At 51.0% G+C, this 16757-nt stretch overlaps 1 protein-coding gene across 3 annotated transcripts in view; it reads left to right on the forward strand.

The window, feature by feature from the left end:
- TPCN1 (two pore segment channel 1) overlaps positions 1-16757 on the forward strand; it is a 54005-nt gene that overhangs the window by 5299 nt on the left and 31949 nt on the right. The window lies entirely within an intron of this gene.

Below are 16757 nucleotides of genomic sequence, written 5' to 3' on the forward strand. Positions count from 1 at the left end.
AAATTTGGAGACTTGAAAGCAGGCAGTAGCTGCCATACTCCTGCTGTGTGTCTATGCTGCTGTGTTCCCAGAGGTATGACTGTCCTACCTGTGACCCGTCAACCAAGGTAAGCAGACAACCAGGTAATTCTCGGAAGCCCACCCTGGTCCCCTGTCTCCAGAGGGAAATGCAGGATCTACTGCCTAGTGTTGTCTAATGCAGAGATTCTGATCCTTTTTGTATGTCAGTGTGCATGGTCCCCTTTGGAAGCCTGCTGAAGCCTATGGGACCCCTTTTCAGATTAGCATTTTTAAATAATTCAAGGAAAAACTAAATTTTAATTAGAGGCTAATGAAAATAAAGATGTACATTTTTTTCTTGTCTAATTTCACTGATTCCCTGAAATCTATCCATGGACTCATAAGCAGATTGCCTGTGGACCTCAAGTTAGGAATCCTTGGTGTAATAGGAAACCAGTCAGGGCAGGGGTTCTTCCAAGACCCTAATATCCCCCAGCTATGAGATTTATTGTGGAAAATGTGAATGAGTTACTCACAGCCAGCCAGACAGTGGTGGGTTGATAGAGGATGCAGGACTACGCAGACGTATTTATAAAGTGCAGGAAACTGGGCTAGCTTTGAAGATGGGCAATGGTGCCAGCACTGGACAGGTCGTCTATTCAGTCACGGGTTGTAGGTGGGCAAAGGCTCCAGGTAGTAGTACCCAGAATCCTTGTCACACAGTGGCCAGGACTTGGAGGCATTTGGATGCAGTCGGTGGTTTGTAGTCTGTCCTTGCACAGACCACCTCTCTTCTTTTGTATTTCACTCTCAGGAAGACAGAAGGGAGTGTGAGAACTCACATTTCTGTGATGCCCTATAAGGTAGCAAAGCACTTTGCTCACAGCAGTCCTTAAGGATGCAGCCCAGATAGGATTATCCCCATTTTACAGGTCAGGAAACTGAGGCTTCCAGGATGAATGAAGCCCCTTGCCCACAGCCATCCAGCTTGTAAATGGCAAACGACTGATCTCTCCCTGATACCAGATCTCGTCAGCATTGTGGTTTTCAAGGACCATGTACTAAGTGACTGATTACATATGACACTCTGCTCTCAAGAGAACGGAAGGGTTTACTAAGACACCCGCCTAGATGGAGTTAGGGAAGAGCCTGAAGCCAATATAGGAATGGATGGGAAGGTGTTTCTATGACACGTATGCGTGGGATGTGTTTGGGAGGCAGAGGTGAATGCACAAGAGCCTTCTTAGAGATGTTGGAGATGAAAGCTAATTTAGGCTTAGAAGTCAGGTCACAGGCAGCGTTGTTGTTTTGTTTTCAGATTGTTGGGTTGGGGTGGTTTTGTCCCTCTTCTTCCAGTGGGAACGCCCAAGTAAGTGGTGGCTTCCTGGGGGAGGTGGTTTCCTGGCCAGGTCCTGGTGCGCCAATGCAGACCACAGTGTCTTCTCCTGGGTCCTGAGTGCACAGCTTCCACTGTGAAATTTGGCATTGTCCACAAGGTCTGTGAGGTGTCTGGGAATCTTGGCCAGCCTTGGACAGAGACCGTGGGCCGCTTGGGAGCTTCAGGCTCCCTCTCTCTATGACCCCCACCAGCCTGTCCGATCCTTGGGAAGGGACCAGGAAATGGGCCCCCACGACAGCCTGCTAAATCACAGAGGTGACCTTCCTGGATCAGAGCTGGACTGAGGCTACAAGGACCTCTGAGGCTATTTTCCCATCTGGTCAGGAAACAGAACATGACACTGGGTGTCTAGCGCCTTTAGGCAGAGACGCCCATCCACCCTGCCTTGATTAATCACTTCTATATTGCTTGAAGGCTTTAGGAAATGCTTTCCTCCCTACACTGCTGTTGGCTAGGTTAGTGTGAGCATTATTTATTCCCTTTTACTGATGAGAAAACTGTGGTCCAGAAATGTGAAGTCCATCCATTTTTAGGCTCACATAACTATTAAGTGTCAGAACTGGGATTCAGATCTAGGCTGAATAGCCACAGGAGCACTTTCCAGGAGCAGGCAGTCCCCCCCCACCCCCACAACCCATACAGTGCTCACAGCAGCCAGGGGAGAAGGGCAGAAACGCCTATAGCTGTGACTCTCTTCTCCAGGGTGTGCCTTTTGTGCCTGCTGGCCCCCTTGGTACGATAGCCAGGCTTGAGATAGCAGCCCCAGAGCCCGTGGGACCCTTGGCGTAAGCAGGGCTCTGGGACCAGGCTCGAGCCACGGATCTTGCGTTGCTTTTCTTTGGCCCCAGCTGGTGGCTGCAGCCGAGTCAGGAAGGAGAGGCATCTCTAGCAGCTGGAAACCCAGCCCCAATCAGATTGCCACTTCCTCCCGGGGTGTGTGGCCAGTGGGCTCCATCATCGTCGCCACTCCCGTGGCTTTTTAGGGCCTTGCCCGGGTGCGGAACATGGTGTCGTCAGGCTTGCTGCGGCACAGATTAAAATGAGCGAGCGCCAGGCATGCTGGGCCCGAGCCTCATAAGCGAACCTCAGAGCCTCTCAAGTTCCCTGGCCCTCGGTGGCTCATGGTGGGAGCCTGTCTGTTGTCATGGGCCCCCCTGCCTCGAAATGCTATTTCGCCCTTGCGAAGGCGGGCAGCAGCCCCATCTCCGTTGTGGCGGCGGCAGCTGTGCCGGGGTTGGAGCGCCATCGTTTCTCCATTGCCTTCGGGGGGTCTGAGTTCACATTTGCTCAGAGAGGGATTCATGAGCCAGAACAGTCAGCGTCTACGCCTTCAAGTCAGTAAAGGGAGATGGAGAGGATTTGATTGATCTCAGCAGTGAGTCTCTGGCAGCTTCTGCTTGGAGGACGTGCTCCCCAGGGTCAGCCTCAAGGCCCAGCGTGGCTGCCTGATCTGCTTCTGTTGGGAGGGGAAATGACCTGTGAAGGTGGGGACCCCCTCCCTGCCAAGGGGGGTGGCGTGTGGTCTGCCCCGTGGCATTAGGAGGCAGAGGGCACCCAGGAAGAGAGACCCGGGCCTTGCTGTCGTGTGCTGCTGGGACCCTGTGAAGTCAGGGCCTCTGAAGGAAAACTTGCTCTTCTCTGTCTTTTCTGTGGAATCCCCGAGTCACCGAGGGGCTCAGTGAGCATCCTGTCCGGCAGTCGCCTGTGCCCTAATAAGACCGACCCCTGCAGTGGCCCAGAGCAGGCTCCACTGCAGACTTCCAATATGGGGATCCTCAACTCCTGAGGCCGCCCATTCTGTTGTGGGGAAGAGCTAACTGAGGACCCTCCTCCTCACGCTGAGCCACATAAGTGAATGTAGAGGACCTAGGCCTCATTTGGCATTCTGGAAGAGAAATTCTAAAATGAAAAATAGTGTAGAAAACCTACTTCCCCCTTGTGGCTTATGTGACCTCTTTTGGCCTGGAAGTACAGGACCTCAGGGAGATCCAGGCGGTACAGGCAATGGCCTCCAGGCTTCCTCTCATTGTCATGACCTTCTCCTAAGACCACCCGGGCCTCCAGGGAGGGAAGGGAAGGATGTGTCCCTGGTGGCCGTGAGAACCCCTCTGCCATAATCCTGCTCTGGGCTGTGGGAACTATACTACATGAGTCTTGTGTAGAGATTTTTGTGGGCTGTTTATCCCTGATAACCCTTGTGAGGTGAATGAACAGGAATGTTTTCCTCATTTTCCAGTGGTAGAAAATAAGACCCCAAGAGGGACTCTTTTCTGCTCAGAGTGACAATGAGGTCTTTTTGGTGGGGGGTAGGAAAGGAGGCTTACAGAGGAAGAAGATGAAGCAGAGGGCGCAAGGGAAGCATTTTCTAAAATACACAGAGCTGTGGAGGTTCAGGAGGGGCCGCACACAGAGCAGAGGGGAGGCCCAGTGTGAATGAAAAGCCACATGCTGGATGTCCACAGTTTCATGCACAATCCTCATTTCTTTGTAGACTGAACTGTTTGTGCCTCTGGATGCTTAAGTTTACAATTAAAAAGAAACCGATGTTTTAAAATTGCCGTGATGTGTAGTAGTAGCAGAACCAGACCCCACTGCCCCCTGGCCTGCAGGTTGCTCTTTACATCGTTCTCTTCCTGAGTTTTCTCTTGAGGATGCAGCTCTGCAGCTGACTGCAGTGGCCTGGGAGCCTTCACTGATACAGAAAGGGGAACTGGAACCTGGGGGCTTTGATTGACGTATTTGGTGACAGGTAGTATGAAGTGTGTAACTCAGGGGTGGGGAATCTTTGGCGATCTGGCCATGTTCCCTTCCTCCTCTGATTGGCCCCAGGAGCCTGAAAATTACCTGGAAAGGCCATTGTGGAGGTACCCAGGAGCTCTCCTCTCCAATCCAGCAAGCATTCATGAAGGGATTCGGGCTTTGAAAATGGAGGGGGTGGAAGGGTGGGATTTGGGGTGGGAATATAACATGGAAAGGGTTTGTCTGTCTGGAGTCATTTGAGGAAAGAGAACGTTGGTAACTCGAGGGGAGCGGGAAAAGTTGCCCGGAGAAGATGGCCCTTGAGCCTTGAAAGGATTCTCTGGGTGGAGGTGAGGAGGGGAGACCTTACCATTCTGGGGTTCAGACTGTGAAAAGGCATGGAGGGAAGATGGAATGCTGTGAAAATGGGGGGTCCCAGGAGTAGCTGACAGTAAGCCTGGCAAGTTTGGGGGAGCCAGATGGTAACGGGTTTTAAATGCTCTGCTTCGGTTCCATTTTTGGGGGGCTTTCTCTCCTGCATCCTCCCTCCTTTGACCTCCTCCCAGAAACAACAGTCCTAATTTCAAGCGGTAAAACGGTCTACATACACACTCATCTGTTTGCCAGGTCATCCTGTCCCTGCCCTCAGCTCTTCTCTGGAGCTGGCCAGGGTCCCTCTGCCTTGATCATAATATTCTTTTCCTTGTTATAAAAAATGAACCTGTAATTTAATCAGTGGAGGATCGTTTGTTATATTATCATTTCAACCGTGTTTGATTCTTTGTGACTCCATTTGGGGTTTTCTTGGCAGAGATACTGGAGTGGTTTGCCAGTTCCTTCTCCAGCTTATTTTACAGGTGAGGAACTGAGGCAAATAGGGTGAAGTGACTTGCCCAGGGTCACACATCTAGTAAGTGTATGAAGCCAGATTTGAACTTGGGAAGATGAGTCTTCTTGACTGTAGGTCCAGCACTCTAGGCAGTATGGCGCCACCTAGCAGCCCAGTGTAGGAAGTTCACCGCTATTTGTACGGGGAGGTGGGGTGTCTCAAGACACGCAGTGGCTGAGCTGGGGTTGTGGAGCTGGTCGGTGTCAGAGGCCAGACCTACTTGTGAGCCCAAGTCTCCCCACTCGGAGGCCGGCCCATGATCCCATGTTTCTTCTCAGGCCTTTGAGGGCCTGACGTCCCCCCACCTCCAGGACTTAGGAAGAGCTCCCCCAGGTTAATGACGGTTCTTCCTCTCACTTTTTCCTCATTCTCTGAACTAACAGTTCACACGCCACATTCCATCTTCTCCAGGGCCCAGAAGCCATTTGCGTGGCATCGCCTGCAAAAAGTATCCATTACCAACCTGTCCAATGCAGATGCACCTTGTCGTGTCCCCAGTGAGTGTTTGAATGAAATTATTGATGAGTGAATTTATTTAAAATGAGTGAAATTATTTAAAATGTGTAAGGCAGTTAACTGTGGAAGGAATCCTTCACTCATCCCTTTGGTAAAATAGAAAACCCTCTTGTAATTCACACCATTTCTCCCGTAAGAGAATTTGGATATCTGCATATTGGATTTTCTTCCAGCAGGCTACACCTGTGTGGGCCTGTCTTACCACTGTCTCATTGTCATCTCTTTTGGATCGGATGCTTCTGAAGGGCAGGACAATCCGATAATGCTGCCAGGGATGCTCAGTAAGAACGTTTTGGAGCCAGAGTCCATGCACACTGGTGCATCTCTCTGACAGCACGATTCCTGAGGACATAGAACGTACCTTTAATTCAGGCACGCCGTGCCCTTCATAGATGTCAAGTGATAGGCCACGTGATGAGTCAGTAGACTCCTGAAACACCCAGTGCCCTGGGAGTGGCTCTTTTTCCCATGTTTGTTCCATTCCTAAGAGTCATCCATGTGCAATCTGGAGCCAGAGGACATCAGACTGGGCCAGACCCTTGTTCTGCGATGGTAGCCTCAAGCTGCCTCCAGGACTTTGCCTTTGGTGTCCTGCTGTTCTGGGGGCAGCCCAGAGAGCTTCTGTTCATTGCTTTATTGGCCCAGAGTGCACTTACTCCCCTGACCCCCACGTCCCCTCACACCAGTCTGGTCCCTACCTCCCACAGCTCATTTCCTGAGCTCTGCTTCTCCCTTGGTTTTTCCTTTTTGCGATCACTGACAACAGGCTCCCACAAAGCCATTGTTCATTGCTAAGATGGCCAAGATAATCAGACAGAGCCCATTAAGCTGCCTAAGACTCTTGCTTTCACTCTTCGGCTGGTCCTCCCAGAGCTGGGGATCTTCTCTCTGGGCTTCTTCAGGCTCTCTGGGTCTGGCTTTCTATTTTTCGAAATGACAAGTCTGACCACTCACTGCATGGCCTTTACTTCTGGACAATTGGCAGGCCAGGTTATCACCCCCCAGAACACATGGAGCCGCGGGGAGGATTTTTCCGGTGTTTGTCCTTCCTTTGTCAGTGTCCTGCTAGAGAACAGATAACGTGGAGGTCCACAATCCAGTCACACACTGAGCCCCTCCTGTATGCAAAGCATTCTCTGTAAAATAGGAGTGAGAAATGGGGGCCTGGGAGGAGTGTTGGAGTTGAAGGGGGGAGGGGAGGCAGATACATTTATTTGCTGCCTACATGCACAGTCAGTTATTCTCTTGACCGCATGCAGACAGGTTTGTCCTAGCGATCCCCACAGCACCCATCACACGTTGGAAAATGCCTCCTCTTCTCAGCTGCTGCTTTTGCTCCTCTCTCTTGCCCTCATCCCAGGGCACCAGATAATTAATTAGCATTCCTAATGTTTCTAAGTGTGTGCGGGACAGATGTTCACACAGGTGCTGTGCTCTTCGCTGGGTAAACAGAGAAGGGTTTGCAGGCACCCGCAAGTGTATGAGTGAGTGAGTGTGTGTGTGTGTGTGTGTGTGTGTGTGTGTGTGTGTGTGGGTGGGTGCTCTTGGGAGTTTGTCCTTTTTTATTCTTTTTCTCCCAACAATAAGCCCGCTTAGGAAGAAGCAGGGAATGAAGCGATGAGCTAGATAGGGTGGCGTAGGGGCTCCTGCGAACCCCCACCCTGCACAAGCCAAAGTCTACAGAAGGCCTTGACCCCCTCATGTACCTGCTGTCTGCCAAGTGGGCACCTTGCTGGGGTGGGAAGGACGCTGCTCCTTTTCTCTGGGGCTGCTTGTGGGGACCAGCCAATCACAATTATGGGGGCAGCTACAGGAGCGTGGAGAGTACTCTCTAGTTGGGAAGTCAGTCAGGAAAGAGACACACAGATGTTTATAAAATGCTCTGGGCTTTGCCAAAAGCGCCTTATTCCATTTGAACTTCACACCAGCCCTGTGAGTAAAGGGGCTTAGATATTATTATCTCACTTTCACAAGTGAGGAAACTGAGACTCAGAGAGATGGAGGGACTTCTGCCCAAGGTCCCACAGCTGGGAAACATCAGAGGCAGAAACTGAACCCAGGTCTTCTAGGCTAGGACTTTTTTCAGCAAGCCATACTATTAGAGGAAGTCTTCTTTAAAGGGGACCAAGGCCTCAAACCTGTGTTGGTACCCGGATTCAGGGGAAGGTGAGTCCTCCCCCACCTTGCCGAGGCCGTGGTTTTTTAGTTCCCTGCCTCCTCCCTCTACTCCCGGAAAACAGTGATGGCCCTTTCCAAGGAGACCATGGATTCCCAGAGACTGACTTAAAGGTTTTCGTGTGTCTTCTGCAGAGTTGGGGGGGGCCGGGGTTAGGTCAGTCAGGGCCTCCATCCCTGCTGTAGAAGGAAGCATTTGCCGGGCCTCCCCCACTGCTCCTGGGAGGCCAGCCTCGGTCTCCCTTCCTCCCTCCCTCATCTCCTTTCTGTTGTCATTTGCTTTCTCTCCTTCTAGATCCCTCTTCCTGCCGTGCTCATTCCCCAGGTATGGCTGGTAGCAGAGGCTGTTCATCTCATGCTCCCAGCATCATGATATAAGCCAAAGGGGATGGGATAGTAAAGCGAACCTTTAAGAAATAATGATGACTTTGAAGTCCTTTCCAATTCTGACGTGATTTCCTTGGCACCCCCCTCTCCCCAAGGAGTCATTTCCCCAAAGAGGAACAGATCACCTGGTTGATGAGGCTTTGGGCTAAATGATCCCCAAGACCCTAGATTTGTGATCTGGAATTGGACATTGAACTCATTCCTTTTCCCTTTCTTCTTGGCGACAGGCAGGGGGTGGGGCCAAGCTGCTGCTGGAAGCTGGGCATCTGGGTGAGGAGAGGGGAGCGGTTTGCAGGCCTTCCCAGGCTCTCAGGGGGTCGGCCTGCTGCTGTTCAGCATTTCTGCAGCCCCTACCATTTGCCGCAGGGTCTGCCCTCATGGACATCTGTTCTAATGCCCAGTGTTAACGCGGGGCCTGTTGGCTCTCCATCTCGAATCCATTTGCCAGAATCTGAAGGGCCGGGCAGAGAATAATGTTCACCCTGCTTCTTTCTGGCAGAATTGCTTCCCATTGTTTCGAAGGCTTTAATCTGGGGACCTTGGGGAGCACAGCCAGCCACAGAACCCCACTTCTGTCGTGCTGCTATACCTAGTCAGCCTCGTTGTATTATTACCTTCATTTCCTTTTTCAACATTTTCCCATGGAGTGGGGCTCCCAGTGACAACTGGCAAATGATGGGGATGATTCCTTGTTATCATTCTGGTGGGGACCCATTTCTAAAGGGCTCAAAGTGCCTTGGAAATATTCTCATTTGTCTGCACGACGGCCCCATGAAGTTCAGAAAGCATAGCTGTAGCTGGCCCTGTTTTACAAATGAGGAAACAGAGGCTTGGGGGTGTGTGGCTTGACCTGGTGTCCAGGGCTCCTCTCTCTAGACACCACAGCCTCCTGGGAAAATAGTCTGGGCAATGAGTGTGTGTGTGTCTGTGTGTGATGTGTGTCTGTGTGTGTAGAGCTGAATTTTTTGCCTTCTTCCTCTCCATGTTCCTCATCTTCTTTCCTTCCCATCTTCCCTGAAGCCTGGAAGAGAGCAGAACCCTGGCCTTGGTTCAGCCAGCATTGCCCCATGGCCCCTGGTCCCAGCCAGCTAGGCTTCTCCCAGCAACTCTGCATCCTAGATCATGACTCTCGTGCCTGAGCTTCTGGTGATCTGGCCAGTCTTGATTTCCCTTTTTCAAAATGGAGAGGGTTTTTGGTGCAAGGAAGTTGTTTCCTTCTGCCTGCCTCCCCTCTCTTCGCCTCCCCATCTTTGCTTTATGGCCGGCATATGGAAGCTGTTTCTATTTACTCGGCACCGCTAGGACGCAGCCTGCTGCGCTCCAGCGAACGGAAACCTTGGATTCCCTGCAGGCTCGTTTCTGAGGCTGCATGCAAAGCGGCCAGCTGTTTTGCTGGGAGCGTCTGGGCCGTGTTACATCAGCGTGGAGGAAGCGTTACCATCTGTGCAAACAGGTCATCCCAGTTTGCTTCTGCCTGCCCTTTGTACTGTGAACCTTCCTAATACTTTGTTTTGGGTTGGGATTTTAAAAAATGTTCAGCTTTGCCAGTTCAGCATCGTGTGATATCCTTCTCTCTGTACCCACCCCTCCACCCCGACTGGCTTTTTATGTTCCCTTATTTAGGCTGATTGCCATGACTACGGGGAAGCTGATTTTTGGCTCCGAGTGCGGAGGAACTTTCTAAAGCTTTTGCTCGGTTCAGAAATGGACCGGGATGCCTCTTTGTGAGGTGGTGAGCTCCCTGTTACTGTCTTTGTGCAAACACAGGAAGAATACCTGTCCGTCTGTCAGGGTGTTGTGGCTGGCGTCCTTCTAGAAGGTTGCTCCCAACTTTGAGACTCCGATTCAGGAAGGAAGGAGGAAAGGGTGGTTGGAGAAACAGATGCTGGAACCATCCCTCCAGAAACCCCTTCCGCTGCTCAGGCCTGAGAAGCCTGAGGAATCAGTGCCTGGGCAGGAGCTGCCAATACAACAGAAGAACATGGGCAGCGCAGGAACAAAATGTTTCCTTCTGTCACACTCTCCCTGAAGGCCTGAAGAAGGATCATCCTGGCTGCCAAGAATCCTCCCCTGAGGGTGCCCTTGGCCTTTTGAAGAATTTCAGCAAGCAAGGCAACAGAGGCCCTGCTGCGGGCCGGGAGAGGCAGCTTTCCTGCTCCCCAACCCTCCTCCCTCTGCTCCCTCCTTCCCTCTTTCCAACCCCCCCCCCTTCTCCAGCTTCCCACTTGGGGCCCTCACAGCAAAGGCAGAAATGCAGAGGAGTGAGCAACCCACCACCTGCCTGGCAGAGAGAGCGCAGGGCGAGCTGTCCGACAGGCCCGTGGTGAGGTCCTCCTATCTCATGGAGCCGGGCACCGATGGTATGCCCCGTGCGGGAGGCAGGGCAAAGTGAGGGCAAGGTTGTGGCCTTGGTTACTGGGTAGCAGTTGAAGAAGCCAAGCCCACCCTCTGGGGGGTTACGAAACCAGAGCTGGAGGTTGGAGACCTTGGTTTTGAATGTGAGCATTAATCATTGATAGCGTGGTCTGATGGAAAGGGCACTGGATTGGGAATCAGAAGGCATGGACTTGAGGCCCAGGTCTGCTCTTTACCACCTATGTGATTTAGTCTCTTGGGGCCTGGGTCTTCTCATCTGTAAAATGAGGGGCTTGGACAAAAGGCCTCCAAGGGCCGAGCTCTAGGTGTGGGGTCACGTGATCTGATGAACTGAAACAGGCCCTCATTCCTCTCATTTGTAACATGAGGCCTTTGTGCTACTTTGTACTGGTGGAATTCCCTTCCAGGTTGAGAGCGCTGACGCGCTGACATTCTGGGAGCTCGATCTGCTGCCTGGGGCTGGTGAAGGGGGAGCAGTGAACAGCATTGCTTGGGCATCTTCCTGGGAAGCGCTTCCAAGTATGCCTGCTGTTTGAGTGTGAAAGGGATTGAACAGAAGGATCCGGGCATGGGGTTTGGTGGGGGCAGTAAGGAAGGATGGGAAACTCTGGGAAGGGGTCTGGTGGGGCCATCACGATGTGGTGCCACACGGCACACTGCTCGAAGCTGGCAGTGGTGCTGTCCTCAGGTGGGGTGCTGAATACTGAGATCTTACCTATTTCTCTTTCTCTCCTCTTAGCGAAGATGCCCCATGAGGGCAGCCACCTTACCTGCCAAGAAAATTACCTTAAGATATTTCCCTTTCATACAAGTATAAGAACTGATGTAGCCAGATGGTTAAGTGGGTGTGAGCTATTATTCTTGGTAGGGATATGGTAATGACAGTGGGGGTGACTGGTTCCCCCCTCTCCTTATGCTGTTTCCCTAAAAATACACACACACACACACATATTCTCTCTTCCTCTTCCTTCTCTTTCCCCTCTCCCTATTTCCTCCTTTCTCCCTACCCCATTTCCTTCTCTTCTCCTCTCCCTCCCCTCCAGTTGGTACCTATCCTCAAATCTCATCCTCTGCTATTGTCAGAACTAGTGGCAGGTCCTTGGGAGTGGACAGATGGCTTAGGTGGAGGGGGCACAGTTTCCTGGGCCCAGCTGGGCCCACCATCCTCCTACTGATTGCCACCCTGAATGGCTAGTGTACAGAGACCTGGGGAATCCTTTGTTTTCTCTCTCCTCTCATGCCCACTGGCCACGGAGAGTGCTTTCCATGGTCTTTGTATGACCAGTTTCCCCACAGATTGTACCCACTGGTCCCATTCTTGAGCAGAACCTGGAGGTCCTGCCCTTTCTCTGAGACTCTCTCTCATGCGCTGATTTGGCTTATTTATACATAGGAGTCATGCATGTCATCTTCTAGAAGCCTTCTCCTCTAGCCTTCCTTTCCTGAGCATCAACCCCATTGTCTTCTACCCCTTTGGGGCTGCTCTTGAGTTTTGGCTATGCCTCAAACAGGGGCAACAAAAGAGGTTGGGAAGGTGGGGGCTTTCCTGTTGCCAGTTTGGGCCTCCTTTCAAACTGGGCAAAGGTGGAGAGGAGGTAGACAGGGATAAGCATTCCCTCTGTAAGAGCTCCCAAACTGAGGCCTTGGCATGATGATGAAAAGACCTTTTGTGCTGATAAATGTGCCTCTGGCTGCTGGTGTAGGTGCACAAGTAAAAGAAATCCTGGGCAGATGGGGGTTGGGGGGGTAAAATCAGTCCATTAGCCTTCCGTGGCCTGTGGTGCTCCAGAAACTGCTGTGGTGCCCTGGCTTTTTTATTTGGCAGTTCTAGATGGGGAGTTAAAGTACTGTCCCTTTTCTGGACTAGCAAAGGAGCCAAGTTGTGTTTTTCAAGAAAGAAACAGGCTGAAGAGTCATCAGGACACTGTAAAAACCAACTGAGCAGTTTGGGAGTTCTCTCCATGCCACTTGTACTGTGCGTGTGATGAAAATTGTTTTTTGGAGATGGTCTCCAAGTGGCTTCAGACTCACCAGCTGCGGAGCAAGAGAAATGGGCCTGCAGTGCAAGGAAGCACTTCCTCGAGCTTCTATCTGCCAATGCGGACCCCCAGTGGAGGTCTGGTGGAGTTTGTGGGCTCTCTGTACTAGGAGGTCTGTCTGAGGTGGTCAGCTACGTTCTCCTAGAACCCAGTGCCAGTCAGAGGGAGGGCAGAGGGCCGCCCAGCCCACATGACCCACCTCCTCGGGGTCGTTCCGGGTTTATTCATTCACCATCCAGCTGGCACGTATTGGAATTACCCGTTCCTGCTGGGCCGTAGCTCGGGGTCGAGGTTGCCGCTCAGTTTTCAGGGCATTCCCAGGTCAGGGTAGAAGTCCTGGCATGCAGGGTAGCAGCCAGTTATGGGTAGTGCTGGCAGCCCGGTGCGCTCGAGCCAAGATGGCGAGGGCAGAATCCCAGGCTCTGTCCCCGTGTGGGCCAGTTAGTCATTCTGCCGCACGGCCACAGTCTGTACCCTTGTTCCAGCCGGCTGCCTCACAAATGTGTGTTATTCCACAGGAGGGGGACTGGATGAGAGTGGGTAGAGCAGCAGACATTCATCACCACGACTGGGAAAATGGTGCTTCTTATAGCATCGTCTCTGCAGATTTCTCTGGTGATGGACCACAAAGCTTTGTTTGGACTCGGCCTTCATCTCCCTCTTCTAATTATGTTTCATGTTGGGGAAAATGCAGCCATGTTGTGATTGGATGCTGAGGAGAGCTGCTTGCTAGGCCCGGCTTTCCCACAAACCTGTGATGCATTCTCAGACGAGCCATTTTCGGACCGGACTAGATGACCTCGGAGTCTCTTTCTGCTGCTAGTGATCTTTGAGTCTGGATTAGACAGCAGAAAAGACTAGGCTGGAAAGCATTCAAAGGTCGCCCTTTGAGAGGACCTGTCATTAGGAGGACATGTGTGCGGTTGGGATGGGTCACACTGAGTCATCTGTACCCTCCTGCCTGGTGCCTCTTGTGGATCACAACACACATCTGCAGAGTAGCCAGCTGCTGGGCCGGGAAGGATTCCATCTCGTTTTCCCCTGTGATGGTGTTTGGTCTGTGGGGACACGCCCGGAAAACAGCTTCATAAACACTGTCCTCTCACCAAGTGGGCCAGCTGACCCGCGTACAAAGAGGAAATGGAAAATCAGTCCATCAGGAAGAGTGCGTAGCTGGCTTCGACTGCTGCTCACTCCTCTCTGAAAGCAGCCCCCACCCACAAAGCTGGAAGCCCGACATCGCCCACTCACCCAGCAGGGCTCCTCTTTGGCATTGCAGAAGTGGCGAGGGGAGGTTGTTTGGAGCATTCAGGAGGTTATGTGCCAGGAGGGAAGGGGAAATGAAAACCAAGAACATATTTTTGAACTCATAGACTTCTCTGATCCCAGGCAAAAGCAGCTGCTAAGGGTGTGATTCGAATAGCAAGTAGTGTCCTCTTTGGGTTGGGTTGCTCTTGAACACACCTCTGAAGATAGGGACCCCTGGGCTGCCCCCCACTGAGAATGCTGCCAGGAAAAGACACTGGGGCAGAAGCTTCCGCCAAGCCGGGTCACTGGGATCCTCACAGGAGGGTGAAGGCTCTGCCAGAATCTGGAAGTTTTCTAGGCAGTGCCGAGTGCCCAAACCTAGCTGGTGATGTTCGTTAGGGATGTGTTTAAAAAAAGCTTTGGTACCGGCACTAATGCCCATTGCCCTGGTTCTTTGCCCTTACCCCCTCGGGTTATTTATTTACTTTGTGGTTTTGTTCCTTTGCCGGTGCTGTTGTTTCTGCAGTGATGTGTGAAGGTTGCTGAGGACAGGCCTTAGGCATGCTAAGTGCTTTCCATATGTAAACATGGGATCAGCGGGAGGCTTTGGGACTAAGGGCTGCTGGGAAAGGCTTCCATTAGAAGGTGGGATTTTAGCTGGGGCTTGCAGCCTGGAGCCTGAGATGAGGAGGGAGGGCATTCCAGAGACCAGAGATGGAGAGATGGGAGAGTCTTGGTGGTGGAAGCCAGAGTCACCAGATGATGGTGAGGGATGTGTAAGAAGATTAGAAAGGGGAGGGCAGTGTGTGAAGGGTTTTAAAAGCCAATAAGATTAAATGACTTGCCAAAGGTAAGGAACGCAGTAAGTGCCATAAGCAGGTTTTGAACCCAGATCTCATGACTCCCAAATCAATACTTTTCCCACTATATACTGATTTTCCATTTTTCATTCTTTTGTCTAGATTTTTATTCATTTTGATCTTTGCTCTGACCGGTCAGCAGCTGTCTGTTCACAGACAGTTGATTCAGGAATGACTGTCCCTTCAGTAAGGGCAACATAGCAGCTTGGGATAGGGGAGGGGGTCGTGATATTTAAAGCTCACTCTGCCTGGTACTTTCCTGATACTTTTCTCAAAGAAAGTTTTTATGATGGTTTTTTGCGGGGGTTTTTTGGACAGGACCTGTGGCTTCTTAGGTGTTGGAAATTCCTGGTGAGGAAACTCCCCTCTAACAATGCCAATTGGTAACTGCTCTGTAATTTACAGTGTTAGTGAAGTGACTGGCCCAGGGTCACACAGCCACTACCTGTCTGAGGTAGGACTTGAAACCAGGTCTTCCTGTCTCTGAATCTGGCTCTGTCTACTCCATCAGGTATTTCTTGTACATGAGTACACAATTAAAATAATAATGCAGCTGCCTACATTTACATAGCACTTTTAAGGTTATATGCATACCCTGTGTCATATTGAGCCTGTTACGTACGTTGTCTCGGCATTATTCTTCGCACCTTCGTCGTCTTACCTTCAGTTTAAAAATATTCCCTGAATCAGGTTCCTGCACTCCTAAAGCTTCTATTTTGCATTCCAAATGAGGGCCCCACTCTCTCCAAAATGCTTAACTGTACAACCTGGAGACGGAGGTGAACGGCATCTACACCAGCAGTAGGTTCCTGCTACATGCTGAGCTGATGTATTTTCCGTGGTGAAATCAGAGAGAGGATCATAGTGCTGAAGTTGGAAAGGACCTTAGCAGTTGTCTAATCCACACGTGTCCCATTTGCCACCCGAATACAGCAGGTGGCCCACGAAACACCTGAGTGCAGCCTGCCCCAGATTAAAATGTCACTGGGATTGTGGGTTTGAAGTTGTCAGAGATACGAAGCCTTTCACAGTTGATTCTTCTTACACTATTGTTATTACTGGTTAAATCGGTCTCCTGGTTCTGCTCACTTCACTCTGCATCAGTTCATATAAGTCTTCCCAGGTTTTTCTGAAACTGTCTCCATCATTTCTTATCATAGCACAGTAGGATTCCATCACAGTTATATGCAGCCATTCCTCAATTGATAGGCGTTCAGGGAGGGAGGAGAGAGGGAATTTAGAACTGAAAATAAAATAAAACCTTAAAAACTAAAAAAGAAAAATGTAATTGGGAAATGTTTAACAGAGTAAATATACAATACAACATAGATAAGTTAATTTGTGGTTTTGAGTTTGAAACCATTGGTGTGGTCCAACCCATTTGTTTACAGATGAGGAAATTGAGGTGGGAAGAGATGAGGTGACTTGCCCACTGTCCCACAGACAGGAAATGGCAGAGACAGGATGTGTCCTCTGACTCTTTCCAACCGTGCCACCCCTGTGGTTAGACAGTGAAAGGGTGAGGTAATTGGCAGAAACACTGACCCCCATGGTATTTGGGAAAGTGTATTGATGAAGAAGACCTGGTGTATTGTGAGACCCCCATGAAGCATCCGCTCTGCCCATTCTCCTAACCAGCTCCTTCAAGAGTGTGCTGCTCTCAGAGGCTCTGTGTCCACACTCATCTTGCGAACCTAAACCACACATAACTAGGAAAGTCAGTCTGCAAGAACAAAGAAAATTATCAGCCACTCAGCAAACATTGCTTAAGCACCTACTGTGTCCCAGCTGGAAAATGAAAGAATTGAAATAGGCCCTGCCCTTGAGTAGGTTTGTTCTTTTAGAGAAGACAAGTAGAGATAGACTATACAGAAAATGAGTGAGGCAGTTTGGGGTGGGGGTGAGAGGATCAGGAAAGCCTGCTTGGAGAAGGTGCTGCTCCAGCTGAGTCTGAGAGGCAATGATGTGGAAGGGCATTTTAGGCATAGTCAGTGCTGGGAGATGGGGTGTGTGTGTGTGTGTGTGTGCGCGCACACGCACACGCGCGTGCACATACACGTGCGATGACAAATAGGTCAATTAGGCAGGACCATGACAATGTGTGCGGGGGAAGGTTAACAAGATGGTTG

Source organism: Phascolarctos cinereus, unplaced genomic scaffold, assembly GCF_003287225.1.
Source record: "Phascolarctos cinereus isolate Bilbo 61053 unplaced genomic scaffold, phaCin_HiC Scaffold_4;HRSCAF=312, whole genome shotgun sequence".
NCBI lineage: Eukaryota > Metazoa > Chordata > Mammalia > Diprotodontia > Phascolarctidae > Phascolarctos > Phascolarctos cinereus.